This window comes from Thermobia domestica, chromosome 11 (genome assembly GCF_964235325.1).
Source record: "Thermobia domestica chromosome 11, izTheDome1.hap1.1, whole genome shotgun sequence".
NCBI lineage: Eukaryota > Metazoa > Arthropoda > Insecta > Zygentoma > Lepismatidae > Thermobia > Thermobia domestica.
Window position 1 is genome coordinate 101,230,522 of NC_137464.1, and position 21,982 is coordinate 101,252,503.

General features: G+C 32.7%; 2 long non-coding RNA genes across 6 annotated transcripts in view; one reads left to right on the forward strand and one right to left on the reverse strand.

The window, feature by feature from the left end:
- Positions 1-21,982, forward strand: part of LOC145664330 (uncharacterized) — a 1,055,818-nt gene that overhangs the window by 546,058 nt on the left and 487,778 nt on the right. The gene's annotated exons all lie outside the window — the stretch shown is intronic.
- The window catches only part of LOC145664332 (uncharacterized), a 137,268-nt gene that overhangs the window by 65,889 nt on the left and 49,397 nt on the right, over positions 1-21,982 (reverse strand). For 2 of the 5 annotated variants that reach the window (XR_014127372.1, XR_014127373.1), the window contains exons 2-3: positions 15,494-16,039; positions 6,687-6,856 (exon numbers count right to left, since the gene is read on the reverse strand). The exons of 1 other annotated variant lie outside the window; for it this stretch is intronic. This is a non-coding gene — a long non-coding RNA (uncharacterized LOC145664332). Of the gene's footprint in view, positions 1-916; positions 1,680-6,686; positions 6,857-15,493; positions 16,040-21,982 lie in introns of all 5 variants that reach the window. 2 more of the 5 variants (XR_014127371.1, XR_014127374.1) reach the window with 2 other exon arrangements.

A 21,982-nucleotide genomic window follows, 5' to 3' on the forward strand; every position in this document is an offset into this window, starting at 1 on the left:
CTGTGATGATCTCAGGTTTCTTCTTGATTTCAATGTCATATTGTAGTTGGTTGTAAAAATAAATGTTTTGGACAACTTGGTAATCTTACTGAAGATTCCTTCTTCTTTTCTTGAATATATGTGAATAAGAATTGAGTATATATCAAAAATTAATCAACAACAAAACATTTATCTGCTATTGCGCCCTTACTATTTCTGTTGTATATTAAATATCATAGACGTTTGACTACGTGTCTGTTAATATTCTTTGTCACATTGGGTGCACTACACCTAATATTTATTATAGTGCTATTTTTCTCGATACCATTTACATCTGTAAGCTACCAATCTTGCAACTTTAGGGAGAAAAGTAACCCAACTTTAAAATACGCACACTAACAAAAGTGAATATTTGCTCCATCTATACATTCTCTTGTCAATAGCTTTTTGGAGTGCTGGATTAATTGGAGATGGGCATCCGTAGGTTAATGGTAAGTGACCTTGGTTTGTAATCTGAAGTTCGTGCTAGTACATCTCTAAGGTTCATGCAGCACCACCAGCCGAATGTTGAGGTAGTACCTTGAAATATTCCTAGACTTTCTTTCTACAGTTTTTTTGCCATTATCGTTGTTAATTGTTAATTATTCTTGTTTAAATAGATTTAGGAGACTGTATCTTGAGAATGGGGATCATTTAGGGATGCAAGAAAAGCAGGCACGTATCTATGCCCCACTCTAAATTTTTACTGGTCACCCCTAAAATTTTTATTGTAGGCTTGCTAATTAACTGCAATATGGTTGGATCGCCCCCCTAATTTCTAACAGGCTCTCCTACATTTTGGGCTGGCTACGGGCCAGAAGAAGAGTGCAAATATCCGTTGCTTTTGATATACAGATATCTATCAATTTGATGGAATCACCTAAAGAATGTAACTTACCACATTAATATGGAGTTGAACACCTTTCGTCCTCAGAAGAACTCTGATGCGACATGGAATGGCAGCAATTGGAATAATTACACCATTTTGCCAGGAGTGCATCACTTAGTTTCGTGAGACAGAATAGAGGCGAACATTTGCGCTGGATTTTTGTCTCTAAGACGGACCACAGATGTTCAATTATGACAGGTCCGGCAATTGTGCTGGCCAGGAGAGGTGTTTATCCTGATGTTTCTCAAACCACGTCACAACAGCTCCAACTATGTGAATGAAGTCATTACCGGTATCCTCCTGGAATATGGCGTCAATTGCCAGGAATGAACATATTAACGATAGGATGCAAATGATCCTTTAAATTTGTGGCATAATCACAGGCAGTGACGCGACAAGTGAATGTCAGCATAGAACACTTGCAAACTTTGATATTGCGGCCATAAAACTATACAGTTCCTTCTTACTCAATGTCCCAACCAGTTTCTTTTCGACTTCTTAATAATATCTAAAATTATTCTGCCCCACCACCCCCAATTTCTAACACACTCTCATTCATTTTCCACTCGACCCAGCCAATTGTTTCCATTCTTCTCCACACCCACATTTCGAAAGCTTTCAGTTGTTTTAAATCGTTTTTGTATAATGTCTATGTTTCTGATCCATACAGCACAATACTCAGGGCCGAATTAACGGGGGTTTAGGGATGCTACAGCTCCAGGCCTCCAGGTGCACAGGGGCCTCTGCTCAGATCAAAATCTCAATTGGTAATCTGAAAAGAATCATGAAGATACAATCATCATAATAAAATAAAATATACCCAGAAGTATGAAACATATTCCCTTGACCTTCCTACTGTACTTGCACATAAATGTATTAATTATTATGTATTAATTAAAGTCAACAGGGGACACATATTTTTTTCTAGCCCCAGACTTCCAGGAGGATTAATCCAGCACTGACAATACTCCACACGAAGCATTTATAAATCTTTTTCTCAACTTTTTATTTAAGGTCCCACAAAATAGTATTTTCTTTCTCATAAAGACTTCATATTACTATCCTTGCTTTTATTTCATGTTCACGCTTTACATCATCACTAATAATACTACCTAGGTATCGTGAACTAGTCAACTGTTCGATTTCCTCCCCTCCTACTTCTAGGTATATTTGACACCGACCCTTTCGTTCCAATCACCATGGCTTCTGTCTTTCTAACTTTTATTTTCATTCCATATTCTTTACAGCCCTTCCTCACGTTTTCTATCATCTTATAATTTTCCCTTCAGATGCAGCAACAAGCGCAATATCATCTGCAAACCGTATATACCTAATCATTCTACCTCCTATTGAAATGCTGTCGTTATTTTGTATGCTCTTTTTCACTATCTCTTCTTGATAGATGTTACGTAGGCAAGAAGCAAGAGACCGAACCCTGTCGAACTCCCCTTCCAATTGCACTCTCTGCCATTTCCTCCCCTATTTTAACACGTACTTGTTCATTGACATATAAGTTTCTTATTCGATCTTTCAATTCCAGCCGAACTTTTTTTTAGAACTTCCAACAACAATTCCAAATTCACGTGGTGAAAGCCTTTTCTAGATCAATAAATACAATATACACCTCTTTCCCTTTTTTCTATAAACCGTTCAGCGATCACCCTTAATAATCCAATTGCATCTCTTGTGCCCTTACCTCTCCTGAATCCGAATTGTTCCTCCTCAACTTTTTAATTTGCTCTTCCATACAATCTTCTGTTCAAAAATTCTAAGCAAAATATTTGCTGTATGAGATATGAACTATTAGACTAATAATTCTATAATCCTCACATCTCTTTGGTTTCGATTTCTTAACCATCGGTATCATGATCGTCTTCAGGAAGTCTTTTGGCCATTCTCCTATCTCATATATTTCACTGCAGAGTTGGAACAATTCTTTCTTGCCCTTGTTCCCCATATTCTTAATGATTTCGATTGGTGTATTGTCTATCCCGGTTGCCTTTAAATTCCTAATCTCCGGGTATAGCTTTTTCAAATTCATTGCGAAGAATACTAAACCCTTTATCATCCTCGCGTGTAATGGGATATATACTGTAAATTATTCTACGTTTAACGAAAAAAAAAAAATGTCCAAAAGTGAAAAAATGGCAATCAAAAGCATATCGGTTGTAATTTGTATATGAATAAGTGTGTCTTTTCATGTGAAGTTCTCGATAAAATTGGTCTCGTGAACTACTAGGAAGAAATTGATTTTGAAACATGCACTAATCAATCTTTTTACTTCCGAGCGACGAAAGGAGAAAAGAAAGTATGATGGTCGTGAAAAAAAAAAAATCGAATTCGAAATGTCAACGTATTTACACATTTCGTGGCTCATAAATATCGAAAAAGCGATTTTTCATCTGTCCATCTGTTCGTCTAGAGACCATAGCGACCATACAGACTATCCAGACCAAATTTTAAACTTGAGATTTTTATGTGATTCTCTAGGGTTCTTTTTCGAAGTTTCTTCCTACTCCTAAAATTAAGGGAAGTTTATTGAAGGTTAAAAATCAAAATTTGATATTTCCTCAAAAACGATTTTGATCATATTTGACAAATCAAATTTTCAATAATAATCCTATCCTATGGCATAAGCTATATACTCTCTCTCGGAAAAATCAAGAAAAGGTAATTTATATAATCTTGGGATGAGTTTTTTTCGGACGATTCTCTCAAAATCAACTCAAGCGTTTTTGTTCATATTTCATAAATTAATATGTCATTCATTGTCATTGTTCTGAACAAATGGCATAACTCATTTGTTCTGTATAGCTCTACGCAGGATAGTTTGTTCTTGGAAGTGAACTTTTTACGGACATTAAAAAAAACAACTCACGCGTTTTTGTTCATATTTCATAAATAAAGTTTTCATTAATAATACTATAATATTGTAGGAATTATTCCGTACGAATAAATTTACAAGAGGTAGTTTAGTGTTGAGGTAAGTTTCTTTTTAGACTACTTTCTCGTAAACGACTCAAATGATTTTGTTCATATTTCAATAATATTCTTATAATGTTACACAAATAACTTTCATGAGAATATCCAGAAGTGGTAGTTTACTCTTATGGTGATGTTCTTCTGTTTTTTTAAACAGTTTTGTGAAGTATAACTTCTGCTATATTATTTTATATACATCTATTTCATAAATAACTCTAACATAGTGTATCATTTTCTTATGCAAAACCTCTTCAAGAGGTTGTGTACTTTAGGGGTGTGAGTTTTCTTTAGGGCGAATTTTTTCGAAAACGACTTATAATTTTATTTCATATTTCACAAGAAAATATTTCATTTCGGTAATAACTGCAGTACACCAAGATTTAGTTTATGAAATTGGAGCGAGAAAGTTCAGTGTGGTAGCCAGGCCCGTATCCACGGGGAGCTAGAGTGGGCCGGGTCCCCCCCTAAATTTTCACTGCCCCCTTAAAATTTTCACAGTAGGCTTGCAAATGAACTATCATATGGTAATGAACTATAATATGGTTGGGTCGGCCCCTTCACCTACATTTTTGGGCTGGCTATCGGCCTGGTGGTGTCCCACACATCTTTTATTAATATGGCGCTGGCAAGGCGGTAAATGTACAATATAATTAATGACAAAACCTAAAAATTTGATTTAATTGTAAAATTTTAAATTTCTGTTTAATTGTAATATTGTGCAATGATGAGACATTATTATATCAATCGATGAATTAGATCGAGCTAAACAAAATAAGCTTTTTATGCAAGTTATCTTGAATGGTTATCGAGAAAATAGGAAAATGGAAATTTTATGCCGTAAATTTGCATGTTGTTTATTGCCAATAATAATAATTTATAGTGTTTATTCCGCTCTAACAGAATGTTTATTTATTTACTTTAAATTTTTAAAAAATACTATTAAATAGCAGGTTATATTCTATACATTGAAGTTTGTCTTCTGTAACAGAGGCTACTTTGTAAATATAAGCTGAAAAATTAAGCCCACGCTTATTTAATATTTTTAATCACAGATGGCTGAATGTCTAACTTAGAGTTTAGATAGCACATTGAGTTATGAAGTAAATATCTTTGGCTTATAGAGACGATGTATAATATTAAAATATTATAGCTAATCTTCGTAACACTTCGAGAGTGCATAAAGTCAATATTATTTTCATATTATAAATCCGTTTCTTTTTGACCCATGAATATTCTTACACCTTTTACGTCACATTTATCAAAGATCACGGAAACAACCCAAAATTTAATATCTTACGTAATCACTAAACTGCTTAACCCTGGAATACACAGACAAAAAAAAGCTTACGTGAATACCCAGGTGGGGTGCCAGCGCACCCCATATAACTAAACGCTACTGAAATTATACTACACGAACTTAAATATATTTATTTTACTTTATCAGTTACAAGAATACAAATAGGAGTTTGCATGTAATTTTGAACAGAGACAGCTATTCTTTACTGCACGGAATGGAGACTTCCTTTCTGTGCTCAGCACAAACAACTTCTTTGTATCTTATATAAAAGATTTAGTTTTTTTCTTTTTATTCGTAGGGCATACTCGTCATCGTGCTAGCTTCGGAACACAAGGTGTTGAACCAATTACAGTGAAGGTTCTTCTCTAATACCAAGGATATTTCTGATACCAATAGACAAATTAGTCGGAAGATTCTCCTTGAGGCGCTCCAGCATGTACGGTCTAGCTAACTGCAACCCCAGTATATTTTTAGAAACTCCGAGCGGATGGTTGAGAATTCCATTTATGACCGTTTCTTCCTAATATAGAAGCTCTACTTATAGCTGGATCATTTTCGATGTTACCCTCAGTATCACTCGTGTCACTTCCACTAATTTCATCATCGACTTCCGATTATACTTCAATATTGTCATCGGACTCTCTGAAATTACCTTCAGAGTCATAATCTTCTTCTAATGTGTTCAGTACAAAATCTGTAAACTTGCTTGAACCTGCACACACTTTCGCCATCATGCAATTAAACAAATATGCACGCAAAGTATCTAAAACGAATTTCGTCAAAATTTGAATTTCACATACGTAAATACACAGGTGGGGTGCTGGAGAACCCCGCCCCTTTAATATATTCTCTTCTAAAATGAGACAATTTGCTTTACACCCACCACCGTGAATGTCATGCTCCAAAATGAGAATACACGGAAGCACCAACCAATGTGCCTGAGAACAGAGCCACAATGCCGATGAGTATAACGTCTGGGGTGCTCCAGCACCCCTCTGTGTATTCCAGGGTTAAGTTGGATGTCCAACGTAAAATGAGTTAGCTGGCTTTAATTGTCAAGATACACTCTCAACATTTCAATAGTAGCAGTGTAGAAACTGAGAAATTTATAGAAATAGTAAATAGGAAAAGTTATTGAAAATGTAAGTAATCCCTCCTCGGGATCAAATGATCCAATATATTTCAATCAAAAATTTTCTTGTACACCTTCTATTCTGAAAACTACATATAATGTAGCCAAACCCAAACTATCGCTTAACTCAGTATGATGTGTTTATTCCGTAGAAAATATGAAAACTCGACTTAGGTTCCGTCCAAAAATTTTTGTGGCTCCTAATTCAGAAATTAAGTATTGGCCAAAATCGCAATCTTTCGACGCATTTTTTTTTTTTTTATCATTCCTGAAATTCTTGTTCAAGATTGCAATCTTTTAATCCATTTTTTGATCATCCCTAAAATTCTTGTTTCAGATACATTTGTAAACTCTGGGTCCTTCCTCACCTCTGCACGTAATCCCCATTGAGATTCAGGCATTTGTCTTGCCCTTTTATTAATTTGTCTAAATCCTTTGCAAAAAATCAGGACTCTGGCTATTTAGCATTCTCCTCACTTTCCCCTTCATTTTTTCATCTTTTTCGAAACGTCTACCTTGCACTGTAAGATTTTGGTACCTGAAAAAGATGGAAGTAATTCAGCTCTAAATTGAGGCCGTATGGAGAGTAGAACAGTAAGAATGTCTCAATAATATACAGTATATTTCGAACGACTATAGAAGAGAAGAAACTATGTGATTGCAAATAATAATAATAATAATAATAATAATAATAATAATAATAATAATCAGTGGCGTATGTAGGAAGAGGAGCCTTTCGGGCTTAAGCCCACCCACGAAATCTTACTTACTATAGTAAAGTATATGAAATATCTTGCAGAATTTTCACATTTTCAGGCAAAGCCCTCCCCCGAAAGTTAGCAAAGCCCCCCGAAACAAAATCCTAAATACGCCACTGATAATAATAATAATAATAATAATAATAATAATAATAATAATAATAATAATAATAAATTCAAGATATCAATAGATTTCTATCTTCCATGAACTGAGATAAAAATTGTAGGTGGCGTACTTAAAAAGATAGGTTACATGCGTAATTCCTGTAGTTTTTGGACTTAACGTACACCAGACGTATAACTGAAAACGCATGTTTTATAATACTTTCTGTATAAGTGTTTCATCTATACGTACTTTCCGTATGAAACAATGTAAGCGGTCAGGATCTTACACACAAATGGACGTATATAACATATAGCTGACGAAGATAACATAAGTATATGCATGTGATATACGGAAAACTGTTAGATGTCAGACATCCTGCAACGGCATGATGTAACATCTAGGGAAGTGCCTATGTAGCATACGGATAACGTATGATCCGTACTGATTTCTATAGTAAGCAAGAGGATACCGTATATTTGTACAATATAACGGATTTTTCCCTGTGTGGCTCGTATATGCCGTAAAAATGAATGGATGACTCTCTACTTCACTATTTATACACTCACCTACAGGCCATATCGTAAAACGTATCCAGATCAATTTTTAAACTTAAGGATTTTATACTTGAGATTTTCCACTTTTTAATGTTTTTTTTTTTCTATCAGCAAAAGAATAAGGGCACTTTACTGAAGGGATAAAATCAAAATTTACTCTAAAGCACTGACGCAAACTCGAGGGTATGGGGAACATGTCCCCTCCAATCTTGGAACTGAGGGGGACTGTCCCCCCAATAATCAGATTTGAAATGTGTTTTTTGGGAAGAAATGTGATGACTTGTGACCGCTTGCCACAAAGGAAAATGTGATAAAATTGATGTCCCCCAGAATAAACCTCAAATCTGCTAGCCACCCAATATTGAAGACAACTCTGCTTCCTTGATCCTCCACAGCATTGTTTTTCAACTTCATAAATATTTTGAACATCGTTTTAAAAAACAAAAATGGGGAATGTGGGAACCGTCTTATCCCCCCCCCCCCCAAATGTTGAAGAAAGATTTGCTCCGCTGCTCTAAAGTGAGTAGTTTTTCTAGGAAGTATCCAGAAGTACTAGTTTACTCTTGGGAATAAGTTTTTTTTTTCTTTGAGACGATTTTCACAATAACGACTCAATCTGTTTTGTTCACATTTTATTAATAAATATTTCATTTAAAACTCCTGTAATATGATATGAGTATTTCTTTTTAAAAATTCAAAAGTAGTACCGGTATTTTACTTTTAGGAATAAGCTATTTTTGGTCGTTTTTTTTTTTTTCAAAGACATCTCAGGTGATTTTGTTCATATTTCATAGTTCTATTAATAGATCTACAATGTGGCATAAATAGTTTTTCATCACTTGATCCACAAGAATGAGTTCTTTCAACGATTTTCTCCAATAAGTCATGCAATTCTGTACATATTTATAAAACAAATATTTCATTAATAATTCCATAATGTGATGTAAGCCATTTTACCTGGAAATTCCCAAAAAAAGGTAGTTATTCTTTAGGTGTTTTTCCGTATTAATATAAAACGTGAAAAAACGCAAGAATAAGAATGGCGAAAGAAGCATTTAGGGGGAAGTAAAGTCTGTTTTGTGGGTCCTTGAATAGAGTTTAAAATAACTCTTAAAATGTTTCGCGTGGATTACTGAGTTGTGTGGGGCATAAACATGGATATTATGCAAAAGGTTTCAAAAATAGTCCTTAGGCTGTTGAAATGTGGGTGTGTAGAAGAATGGAGAGAATTAGCTGGGCCAAACGAGAAATGAATGAGGTGTTAAAAATGGTAGGGACCATTAATTTTTAGTAAATTGTTTCTACACAGCGTGTTTACTGCATCTAATTCTTGCTGTAACAAATAATTATCATATTCATTGTTGACTAATTTCAACAACTTCGTATTGTCAGCATATTACAGCATATTAGAGTGTTTGGCAGTTTCCGCAAGATCATATAAAAATAAAGAAAATTACTATTAATAATAATAATAATAATAATAATAATAATAATAATAATAATAATAATAATAATAATAATAAGTAAACTACGAAAAACATATAAATAAAACGAGGCTATATTCTGATAAAGTGTAAAGTAATATAGTGTTACAGAGCAGATCGTTTAACTTTTAACTTCTATCTATAACTTTTAAACTGGTAAATGAAAATCGAGGAAATTTTGCAACTTGTATAATAAAAGTTAAAAGTTATAGGGGACATTGTTCGACATACTATGTAATAACAACTGATTAACAGTATTGCCAATCAAATATAAAATTATAGTTTTAAACTATACTTCAGGTTATTACATAGGCTATAGATATCAAATCTACATGTGAAAGGAAAATTTACAATATTACATTTATTATTCTGTTAGTATTTAAGGATGCTACAGTATCACAAATATCCATAAATATACAAATTTTAGAGGCCTCTACAACAGTAATATCACATTTAAATTATATACATATAATGCAATACTAAAAATCGTAACTTGAATATGCTGCCTTAATTTGGAACCCTGCAAGCAAAAAATATATCCGCAAAATAGAAATGATACAATCAAAATTCGAAAGATACTTAGTTTTCAAGGAAGGTATACATCCTAAATTTCAAACATATCAATCTGTAATTGACAACTGAACATTGCTTCCCTTGACAGCAGAAGAAAACTTCAGTTACTCTGCCTTCTATATAAAATTATAAACAACAAAATCCCAGTGTCGCAATTATTTGAACGTCTGAAATTTAAAGTGCCCCACGTCAGAAGACGTCTAAAAGCTGGCTTATTTCACAGTAGAACATTGAAAACCAATACAATGAAAAACTCGCCTATTTGGAGCATGACCACCTATGTGCGACCTCTGCAACAAACTTTGTGAGGTTGATTCAAGTATTGATATATTCAGAATGTCCTTCACTAAATTCAAAAAAGCAGTAAATCCTATAAGTGACGGAATTGATGATTAACCAGTCATTAAAATTATCACTTGTCTGTTTATTCTACTGTTATATGTTTATCTGTTTTTGTGAATACTGTAAACGGGTATCTTTACCTGTAGTATTTTCTATAAATAAATAAATATAATAAAATAAATATGATAAGTGAAATGGACTTATCAATGCGCATCGAAAGCATCTTAGCGTCGAATATCGTAAGCATGGTACGACGTATTTATGACAAGTGGGAACAAAGTTACAAGGTACTGAAAACTTGGCTTTCTTCAAAAGGATTTATTTCGATCCAATCACATAGATGCTTTACAATAAAGTAAAGATCATAATGATGTTAACAGTATTCTGATGTTTCAACAGACGAACAATCCGGACATAAAGTGAACAATCGTATAGTTTACAACACTGGTTAGAATTATGTAATATTGAGGAGACCTTATGTAATAACAACTACTAAAACTATCGTTGCAATGTTATATAAACAAATGAGAGCAACAACTTTTAAAATAATTTTTCCACAATTACGTCATTTTAGGTAGTATAATAATTTCTACCCACGTTTTTCGTATCCTCCGGAACACGTTGAGATATTAAATTGTGGTATACTATTGTTAATATTTGTGTACTCAGATATAATTTGACTGCTGAGTACTGGTGTGGTAGACTAAATGCACTGTAAATTGTCAGTGTCGTGAATATTTATTTTAAATTAGAACAGAACTCAGCATTCCTAGTAGCAATGTACAGCTGTCTTCATATATGACACTGCTATGTAATGATACATGTTAAAAAGCGCAAGATGGTGGTGGGGAGAGAAGAAAAAAGTAAGGGTACAGACACCTTTTCTTGAGCTAATCTGGGTGATTTATGAGCTGGAGAAATCAGTTGCGCAAATTTCTTGAATTTCAAGAAAGACCGGTTTCAGGAAGAGACATATACAAGAAAGTTTTTAATGGAGGCATTTAAACCAGGAAAAAAATACTTTACAAGGAATATATAAAGATCTGTATTTGAAGTTAGTTGAAAATAATCTTAGGTTCAGTAGTCTGTATTTGGATTAGAATATATGGCTTGTCACTATATGCTGCAATGTGCTAAAGATAGGACTTTCCTGAAGGTGAAATATGCCTTCAAATATAGATATATACATGTATATACGGTTATTTCTTTTTCACAAGATCTCATTTCGATAAGAAACCACAAAAATAAAACGAAGAAATAAATTTAAAGAAAAACAGTGGTCGTTAAGACTTTTTTTTTACTTTCTTATTTTTGTCCTTAAACCATTAGCCACGAAGTTGCTGTTATCAACACTACAAAGGCCTTTCCAAAAGAAGTGAAGGGATTTCTCCAGGACAAAGGAGGTCTCCAGAGCAAAGAAGAAGTAGCCAATCACAAACTAGCTTTTTAAGTTCAAGAGACGCCCAGCGTTCCAGACAACCTTCCTCTATCCCCTTACCCCCACTTCTTCAGCCTTTTACATTTAACGAAGGGCGGAGAGGTTTTCCTCCATAAAGAAAGAAAGAAAGAAAAGAATGAGGATTTAAAAAAAAAAGAGAGAGAGAGAGAGAAGGAAATAGCTGCTTCAATTTTGTGTTGACACTCCCCTGAACGTTTAGGATTACTCTTCGGAATTACAGGAAATTAGGGTTATTCATGGGGGCCGTCCCACTGATCTCAAACAGTATAATAATTTTAAAAAAAGAAGAACCCTTCTCCAGAAGACTTTTCTGCCGCCCCCCTCTCCGTTCAAAACCTTAGTTACCCTACCACCCCTACTGTGATTCTGAAACTAGTCTTCAGGGCCTCCATGGAGAGAGAGAGAAAAATAACTACCTCCGAAGCCTGACATATCGGAAAGGAAAAGGAAATATATATGCATGTCTACACTTGAGAAATTGCGGAATAAAAAATATATAGAAATAAACATTTTACAGAACTCTGATGCGGGAATATTATTTTCCATTTCTGTTTCTGGCTAATATGAAAGCCTTAAGGGTTTAGAAAAGGGAGAAGAAGGAACACAAACTCGGAAGGGAGTTGTTAAACTGTGCATATGCATATGAAAAATGGAGCTTTTTTTCCCCTTTGTTTTCACATATTCAACCGAAGCTCCTGATAATGAATTACGAGTTGTTGATTATTAGGAACCAATTACTGTGCATTGGCTAGGTAAGTTAAGAAATCTTCGATACAGGAAATTTAAACGCAGCAGGGTTTTAGAGAGAGTATTTTTTAATTTTCTTCCTTTTTTTTTAACTCTATGCAATAAGAGTGGGTATGTGGTCTCTCTCTCTCTCTTGTCAATCAACACAAGCTATACAACTTGCTTGCACGGCCAGGTGGTGTAGTTGATGTGAATGGCGCCCACTCTGAAACAGCGGATAGCATGACAATCATTTTATGGAATTGATTCATGCTATATGGTTAGAGAGAGCGAAGGGGGTGGAAACATAACAGAAATGATCATTAGCTTTGTCTTTCTTCAGTAGAATTGACGTTTCTATGTTGTGTGAAAAGTGGAGGGAAAAAAGGATTTCTGTCGCATAATAAAGATTACGTTAGATCAAAATTATGATTTTTTTAAAAAAATCTCTTTCGAGAGTAAATAATTTTCTTATTAACTTAGTTACTGAGAAGCAAAATTAAAAGTTTAAAATTAATTTATTATTTATTACAATGTAATAAGTTACTCGTTTTAAAAAGAAAATTATTACGGTACGTATGTTTAATCAAAGCGAGAATAAATTAAATAAATTACCTAGGCAGAAATATCGGAAAAAGGCCTTATCATAATCCGTCTGTAACGATATCTTTGTATTTTCAGCATAATTCTAAATATCTTTTATTATACTTCTGGGCAATGTGTAATTTCAAAATATGCACAAACTAGTGTGAAGAAGAAGAAGAAAGTACGAAAAAGAGATAGAATCAAAAATTGATTCTAATATGTGGATTGGATGAGTTTTATTCTTAGGGTTGCTATGACGACGAATAATCAATAAATTATTATTCCAGAACCATCTTAAGAAAGGGATATACACACAATCTTTTGAGGTGTAATTATTTTAGTGATTATGTGCCAAAGTAAAAAGGTAATGTTCAAAAGAAAATAAACAAAAGGTTTTTATGTGATTATCGTTACCTTATCATTATAAAAATTTGGTGGGCCTTCTTTGCAAGATCATTTTCGTTATACCTCTATATTACAATAAATTATATAGCACTTTTAACTCACAGGGCACTTATCTCATGTTCTCCTATTATTAAAAAGAAAATACTTTTGGCACCAATTTTGATAAAATTCGAACCAACTTTCCATCAAACTTCCCTTGACAACATACTAAATAAATTTTAAACAAAGATTGTCCAAAAATACTGTCCCAACAACTTTATTGTAAACGCATGTTTATTCCTCTCTCTTAATGTAATCTCAAGATAAGCCAATTTATCAGCAAGTGCTAATTAGCTATATTGTTTGATAATAGTGCTAATTAGTTATATTGTTTGATAATATGAGAAATTTCTGACTAAATATAAAAGTATTTAATTTTAAATTACTATGTATAAGCCCAAAAATACCTAAGTACATCGCAACTTAATATTCAAGAAAATTAACTGGATTTAAGCCACTCTTTAAAATTCGAGGGATAAAAAAGAAACATGGTAATTAGTTTTTACAAGTAGTGGTTTTAGTGGTAGTATGTGCGTCATAGGTGGGAGTATCGTCGTCGCGCTTAGAGAAATATAGCAAACACTAGATACAGTCTGGTTCTTAACACTGTAATTCTTCTCATATACAGTACACAAGTATGTGAACAATCCCTTCCATTCCAGCATATTGCATTTGAACCTATCGAGAGTGAGAAATATTACTTTCATTGTGAGTGAGAAATATTACTTTTAGCTCCATAACAAACCATCTTTCTCGAAAACTACGCATAAGAATTTTCACTCACCCATTATCATAATGGTCAGCTCAATAAGATTCATTGTCTTTCTTCGTTATACGCTAGTTGTCAAATTGAAGATCTGTAAATTATTTAAAATGATACACCAGCCAACATAAACTTCATTTCGGGGAATGACGGAACTTCAGAATTAGCTTTACACTTTCTGAGCGAGCAGTGGATGAATTCAAGGAGGCAATAATATATGTCTGGATTTTGATACTTTGGAAAATTTTGAATTTATCAAACGAGAATACAACTTTTTTTTTTTTCGGGTGGCAAATAAGAGGAAAACAGAACGAGAAAATGATGAAAGAAAGGATAAGTATTACTGGCTTTCATACTTAATATTTCACTTCCATTTCTTCCCTCAAATTACAATGTGAGTTATATTATTCTGTAGAGTTGTCATTGTAACTTTTATTTATGAAAGTTGGATAAAATCATTGGAAGCCATATTTTATTTATTGATTCATTGATTTGCGTTTATGTTCTGTGTCAGCAACCAAACTGTATAGAAACGAGAACTACACTTTAAATTGAGATATCAGCCACTTTTTAATGCATTAGATTTCGGGCCTCGAATATGAATCTTTCCCTTTGCTAATCGAACGCGAGATCTCCTGCACCGGAAGCACTTGCACTAGCTATAAGACCAGCCAACAGACGAAAAAAAACACTCTTATTTATGAACATTTAGTTATTTTTTCAGACTTAATCCATACTATATATCTTTTAGTTTATCATTTATCATTTATTATTAGATATGAATCAAATCGTTGAGTCGTTCTAGAAAATCGTCCGAAAACATCTCACCCCATAAGAAATTACTATTTCTGGATCTTTCCAGGGAGAAATAAATAAATCCATATGATATGGCTATTACTACTCTATTTTAATATTATTATTTAGCTTTTAACGGACCACCTTTATGATCCGGCTTAAAGAGATGATGATGATAACGAACAAGATGGTGGAATGAGAAAAGTGGGAGGAGAAGGGAAAACCCTGATAAAACCCAGAAACCTGGAGCGAGCTGGAATGGAACCACGAACTCACAGCCCCAGAGGTGAATATGCTATTTATACAGGGTGTGTTGGTTTTATCTTGGTGTCAGGAATCAACTCCCAAACGTTATCGGTGTTGTTTTGAAATACCCTGTATAACAAAATAGATAAGAGCCGCTTTTGAAAGAATCATAATTTTCGATTTTCAACCGCCAGTATATATAGTGTATATATATATATCATTGGACACATAGTAATTGTATTCTGTAGAGAAGCCCGAAATCCTTTGTATACGATATTCAACCAACTTTCCAGACCAATATATACTGTATGAAACAAATTCAGTCTTAAAGATATCTTACCTTCAAAACAAAATATTCTATACTATTAATCTTTCTATAGTTAGATACGTATCTTGAAAGTGTCGTTGAGCATATCCTTAGTGCCCTCGAAGAATTAAGGACTTCTGTTTGATCCATTATAACTTTGGTGTGATATTGGAGGTTGTACACAATAAATGGTTCTTTGTTAACGAACTTCTTCATAAAACTTTGACCATGATGTTTAGTATATACGTTGAGAACTGCAGTATGAACTATTCCTGACTGTCAAGATACTTTTCCAGTACAGAATCACCGTGTTCTTTTGTTAGAGGAATCCCTCCACCCCTCCGACCGTTTCAGTGACTAGACTGCTCTGAAAGCGTCCTCTCTTCTTCATTGATCTGAACTGGCTGGACACCTGGAGTCTTTCCAGTTATCATATATACAGCAGCATTGTGTGCAATTTGGAATATTTTAAGTTAGTTACCAGTTTCCTGGACCAAGTTCTCTCAAGGTATTCCTAGTCTTTCTCATTGTGGCAGGACTTTGACTTAAGCTCAATTCGGTATCCTCAGCTTCTATTCACTAAATAATAATAATAATAATAACAATAACAACAATAATAATAATAATAATAATAATAATAATAATAATAATAATATAAAAGAGTAAAAGCTAAATTATTAAAATACTAATCACATACAATAATAATAATGACAACAATAAGAATGCATCCAAAGCTATTCTAATTGATGAAACTATTAAATTTACGGTACAAATATTAAGACTTTCCGTTGTCACTATTGTGAATTCTCTTGACATCTAAAATGTACAGAAAAACACGAAAATTCTTTTAAATTAAGATTGATACTATTCATAAAATGACATTCAAAACTTCCAGATCTTATAAAAATATATATGTTATACTGATTTTAAGAATGGACTTTTTATAAGCTAATTATACTTTCTTGAAAAAAGTAACATTCTATTTTATGTCTTTCAAAACTTAGGTAGGCCTCAAAAGATTTCGCCCCCCCAGTCGAGATAACAATGTTTATAGTTATCAGGAGATTTTGTTAGGATCATTAGATGACCATTGTAACAGTTGAAGAAAACAACGAATTCTACGTAGTTCATATTTGTCTTAAATAGCTTTCTAATCTACTTAAGGAACTAGGAAGGAAAATATGTAAGCTGCAATACAGTGACATAACGCTATTCTTAATCCATGACACAACTCTACTATATGTCAAATTATAATGTCAATCTCAGGTAAAAATTGCCACAAAAAATAGATTGTAAGAAAAAGAACAGCACCACCTAGAACGAATCTTCTTAATTTCTGACATACTGGCTATTTTTCCTTTATTTAACATCTAGTACGAACTGTTTCATTTACGCTTATATTTTATTTATTTATTTACAAGCACACTAATAGAAATGTGAAAAAATAGACCACGTGTTAAACGAAAAGAAATATCTACACTTACCGTAATCGCAACAACAAAATTACTTTAAAAACTTTGTCACGCTTGTATTAAATGCCACTATCACGCCCTCCGCCTCCTCTCAAAAACGATACCTGCTTTCAAGCTTATTCAATATATTCAACGTCCAGTAAACTTCCTTTCATAAATACAGAAATAATTAAAATATTTATATTTATGGAATATAAATTATAATTATATATAAGATCTCAACTGATATCCGAGAAACTGACTGTTTCTTTGTTTTTTTTTTTTAATTTTTTTACATTCAGATTTTAATAATACAATTACCTCCTTTTGTGAATTATGTTATTAAAATCTGAATGGAACAAATATTTCAAAAATAAATAAATAAAATAAAAAAAAAAACGTCAGTTTCTCAGTTATCAGTTGAAATCTTACATATAGTCATAATTTATATTCTATAAATAAGAATGTTTTAAGTATTTCCCTATTTATGAAAAGAAGCCTCCTAGACTATTTAAAACATTGATTAAGCTTAAAAGCAGGAATCGTTTTTGAAAGCGGGCGGAGGGCGTAGTAATGGCATTTAATACAAGCGTGACAAAGACCATGGCTTTTAAAGTCATTTTGTTAAGGTCATTACCGTTGTTTTGAAATTGTAGTTTTTCTTTTAGATTAACACATTGTCTATTTTTCACATTTCTATTAGTATGTTTTTTAAAAAAATAACTAGGATTTTTCAATAGGCAAAACTTAAGTTTTCTTCAAGAATCGCTGGTAATTTTGTCAGTGTATATAAAATTTAAAAGTTTGTGCTTTTTTAAAAAAATTACAAACTTGTCTAATAATCGAATCAGATTAAGGGGTATTCATAAAAGATTCCTCCAAATTCTCGAAAGTTTGAATTTCTAATTTTTTTCTATCTTAGGTGTAGCAACGTCTTTTTGTATTGCATGTCAAATTAAGAATGTGTAAGTGCCTTAGGAACGAGGATACTTCATTGCGCTGCAATAATTCTATGGGAGCAATTCATACATTTTTAAAAACTTCAGCATTCTCAAAATAAATTTAATATACTGAAGAAAGCACATTGAATGACTCACAAATGTTATCCGATTCATTTGTTAGTAAATTATAACAAATTGTAACAGAAGGAATATACAGCCACAAAGATTAATGAATTGATGATGATTATTATTACAGAATTTTGGTTTAAACTCTAGGTCTGTAATTATCATTATTTCAATTTCAAAAGTTAATTTCTCATTCAACGTGACGCTATGGTTGTGTAACAATTTAATTCCAACACAATCACCTGTGTTTTCTTTGTAAGGTTACCGAAAGAGTTTTCATTGAAGATGTCTAAGTAATACACTGAAAATTCACTCAACATGTAAGGTAGAGAAAAATAACAATCCATAAGCTTTTTAGCAGGTGGTTACAACTTGTTTACGAAGTTGTGCGCATTTTACCTAAACTTGGTAAGATATAACATTTTTTTTACCTCCACAATGTAATAAACTAGACGAGCTGTAATTTCTGCGAGATGTAACAATAAATTAGTGCTTGTTTACATACATGAGAGACAGTATCCAAAGAAAAAAATCAAGGTCGAAGGAGAATGTATGTTACAAATACAGGTGGATATTATACATGTTTTTTTGCAAAGAACTCAAAATTGTTTTTGTGGACTTTTTTTCATTCGTTTGTTTGGATTACAAAAATATTTTCTTTAAAGGGAAAAATTCAAAACATCTTTTTTTGTTAAAGAGGTTGTGTTTTAAATACAATGAAAACATGTTTAGTTTCTACTTGCTTCATACTTTTTGTTGTTTAAATTATTGTTTCATTTTTTTAAAAGTAATTTTGTTTGGATTTTAATCAGTACGTATTAGATTGATAAGTGACATTAAATAATATCACAATTTAACATAAAAATGTCGATTAAATTTTATGTTTGAGAAAAAACAATGGAGAATGCTCGAACTTAAAAAGGATTGTTCTTTCCGAAAGTTGTGTGAAATTGTATATTAAAATTATTTGATTAAATTCAATAGATAATACACTTACATATTTGGAATTTGCATATTAGGGGATCTATTGAATTAGCTATATTGATCTGTTATTTTTTATCACCATATATATACTGAAAATGCAGATATAATCAGTAGCCACCGGTTACTATTTGGTACCAAAGTATTCACCATCCTCTTAGGTATTAATCTACATCAATATCATCTCTCTATGACTTACGACTCCCGAGATATGGCTCCTTAAATCTTTCGAAATCGGCCCTTCTTTGGCCAATATGTATCTCGGGAACGGTGACCCAAAAATTCCATTACTTCTTTCAGATAATTTTTGATGCACTATCGAACGGAGGGCTAAAAATTGAAAAAATCGCACATAACACACACACACCCACACACACACACACACACACACACACACACGCATAGAGAGAGAGAGAGAGGGAAAGAGAGAGAATTCAGTAACGAAAAAAAAAAAAAAAAAAGAATTCTGCTCGTTTTACCGTAAATACGATTTTCCGTAAATCTACGTATAAGTCTTAAACAGATACCAATGATATTTTATTTAGGATACCAAAACACTGTTTTTGGTAAATCTACCACATGTCGTAAATATATATCAATGACACTATATCTAGGATACCAACACACTAAAGTAAAGTAAAAATATAAAATATTTTGAAACAATATTACATTCTCTATTATGATTTTACAGACGAGGCGAGACAGAATTTTCGTAACTAGATACGAGAGGGGTCTTCCCATAGAAACAGTATTTTCCGAGACGAGACGTCACTTCTACGACATCTTTCAGACACGAGACAGACTCAAATATTTCTTATGAATAGCCCTATTTTTGTGTTTAATTTCTGTTGTTATTTCTTCAGTAATATTGTTTCGTTTCCAGCATCTGTAACTTTGTTTTAAATGTAGATATAGACCTATTTTCTTTTAGGATAGTAGTTCAGATTAATCTGTGAAAGTCAAAACAATCACAACAAAGTCGAAACAATCAAGTGAAAACATAGCTTGAATTCCTTAACTTCAATCCAGCTAGGAGAATAATTGTAATACGACTGAACGTAGTGATAGACTTATTCCAAAACATATTCTTCTCGATTTGTATGTTGTGGGTAATTTTTTATTACTTCCATTTGGAATATTACTGTTATTAGAGCAAATGTATTCAGTATGATAAAATTAACATAATTTTTTTTCTGACACAAGCAGAGCTTAGAAGAAGCTGATAACAATAGGAAATTGGGCTTGTTTCAGTTGTAAATGTGTTTTTCCCACATTGGAAATTTCAGTGTCCTCAAGGTTCTGATATTTCTAATACATTTGTGCGTCTTCTCAGATTTTCCAATCATGTCAACATTTTCCCACGCAATCTACTTTTCTAAATGAAGTACTAGGTGAAACAATTAATATTCTTAGAAACGACTGTCTACTGTATTATCATACTGGCTATCACAGTAATGGGCAAACTATGGTCCACGAGTAAGATGTTATATCAGGCCCGCAGGATGATTCCTAATCTGACGAATGAAAATAAAAATACAGTTACTTTGAAACAGTTGTATACAAGTATTAGACTGAAAATCAGTGCATTCCAGTATGAACCTGATTATGAATTTTAAAATTTATCATTGTTGTTTTTAATTAATTGTATTGGCTCCATTTCTCTTTTTTCTTTGACCCTCTCCTAAAAATATTGTCCATCACTGGGTTACCAGATTCAATTTCGTAAAAAGAATGTATAAATTAATGTAAAAATAGAAAACAATGTCCATGTTAATATTAATGTATTTACAAAATTTGGCTCTGTTTCCAAGATTCAAAAAGGGATATGATGACGCGTTCTCAATTGATTGATACATAAACATATACTCTCCAAATGTCATTGTTACTGGATGTCTCCACCTATTCGTTCAATTAGTTCCCAAAATTACTCATGATGGCCAGTATAAAAAATATATCTTCCTATGCGGGAATTGAATGAAAACTACAAGATGGGAATATATTTCTAAAATTTTCTGTAGCATTGCTAGTCAACGTAATATGGAGATTTGTCTCTTGTATTCTCTGTTTCTTCTGTTACAATGTGTATATATATAAGAAACACATGTGTATTTAGATCAAGTTGAATTTAAGAAAAGAATTATAGCATGAATGACGGAGGATAATGAGTAGAAGCTAAGTGTGGTAGTAAAAATCACCCTTCATTTGATTTTCATTTTACTATATCCTAAAAACCAAAGCTCTGTACATCATAATACTGCACAAGTTTGTATAGCAATTCGAGGTTTACCACCATGCCAAGCTTCATCCGGATCGGTTGTGTTTGGTTGAATCCGTATGATATATAGCAACCATATGATTGGTTTTTCAGGGGAAAATCAAATGAAGGACGACGAAATGGACATGATATGGCATGGGGCCAGATCGGATGTGTTCGGTTGAATTCGTAAGATATACGTGACATGTGGTTGATTCTTCAGGGGAAAATCAAATGAAGGACGAAATGGGCATGATATAGCATGTTCAGTGCGCGAGAGAATTAAGCCCATTTTTTAGTCATTTTGAATATGTTTCAAGCTTAAGATCTCTATCTGAAGCTCTTTTTAGAGTTTAAAATACACATGTCTAAGTAAATCTTATAATGTAAAGAAAAAGTATTAGTGTTTCCAAGAACTTTTGAGTAACGTATAAACTTTATGTCTTTTTCTCAGAGTTTTGGGAATTTAATTCTATTCCTTTGCGCTTTGAACGCCCTATATGTCTATTTATCAGAAAACAAAAGTCCAAGAAAATTGAACTCATTATTACCTAGGTACATTCAAATATAAAGTATAATGTGCTATACAACTATGTTATAAACATTATCATGTAATTAATCTAATCATTTATAAAACAAAAACAATACGACGATATAATTGGATTTCAATTGTTTTAAATTCGAATAGTATTGTTTTTGGTGTTGATTAATACCGATATAGGAAAATACCGAATTGTGCTAACAATAGTGACTTGAGCTACAGCAATTT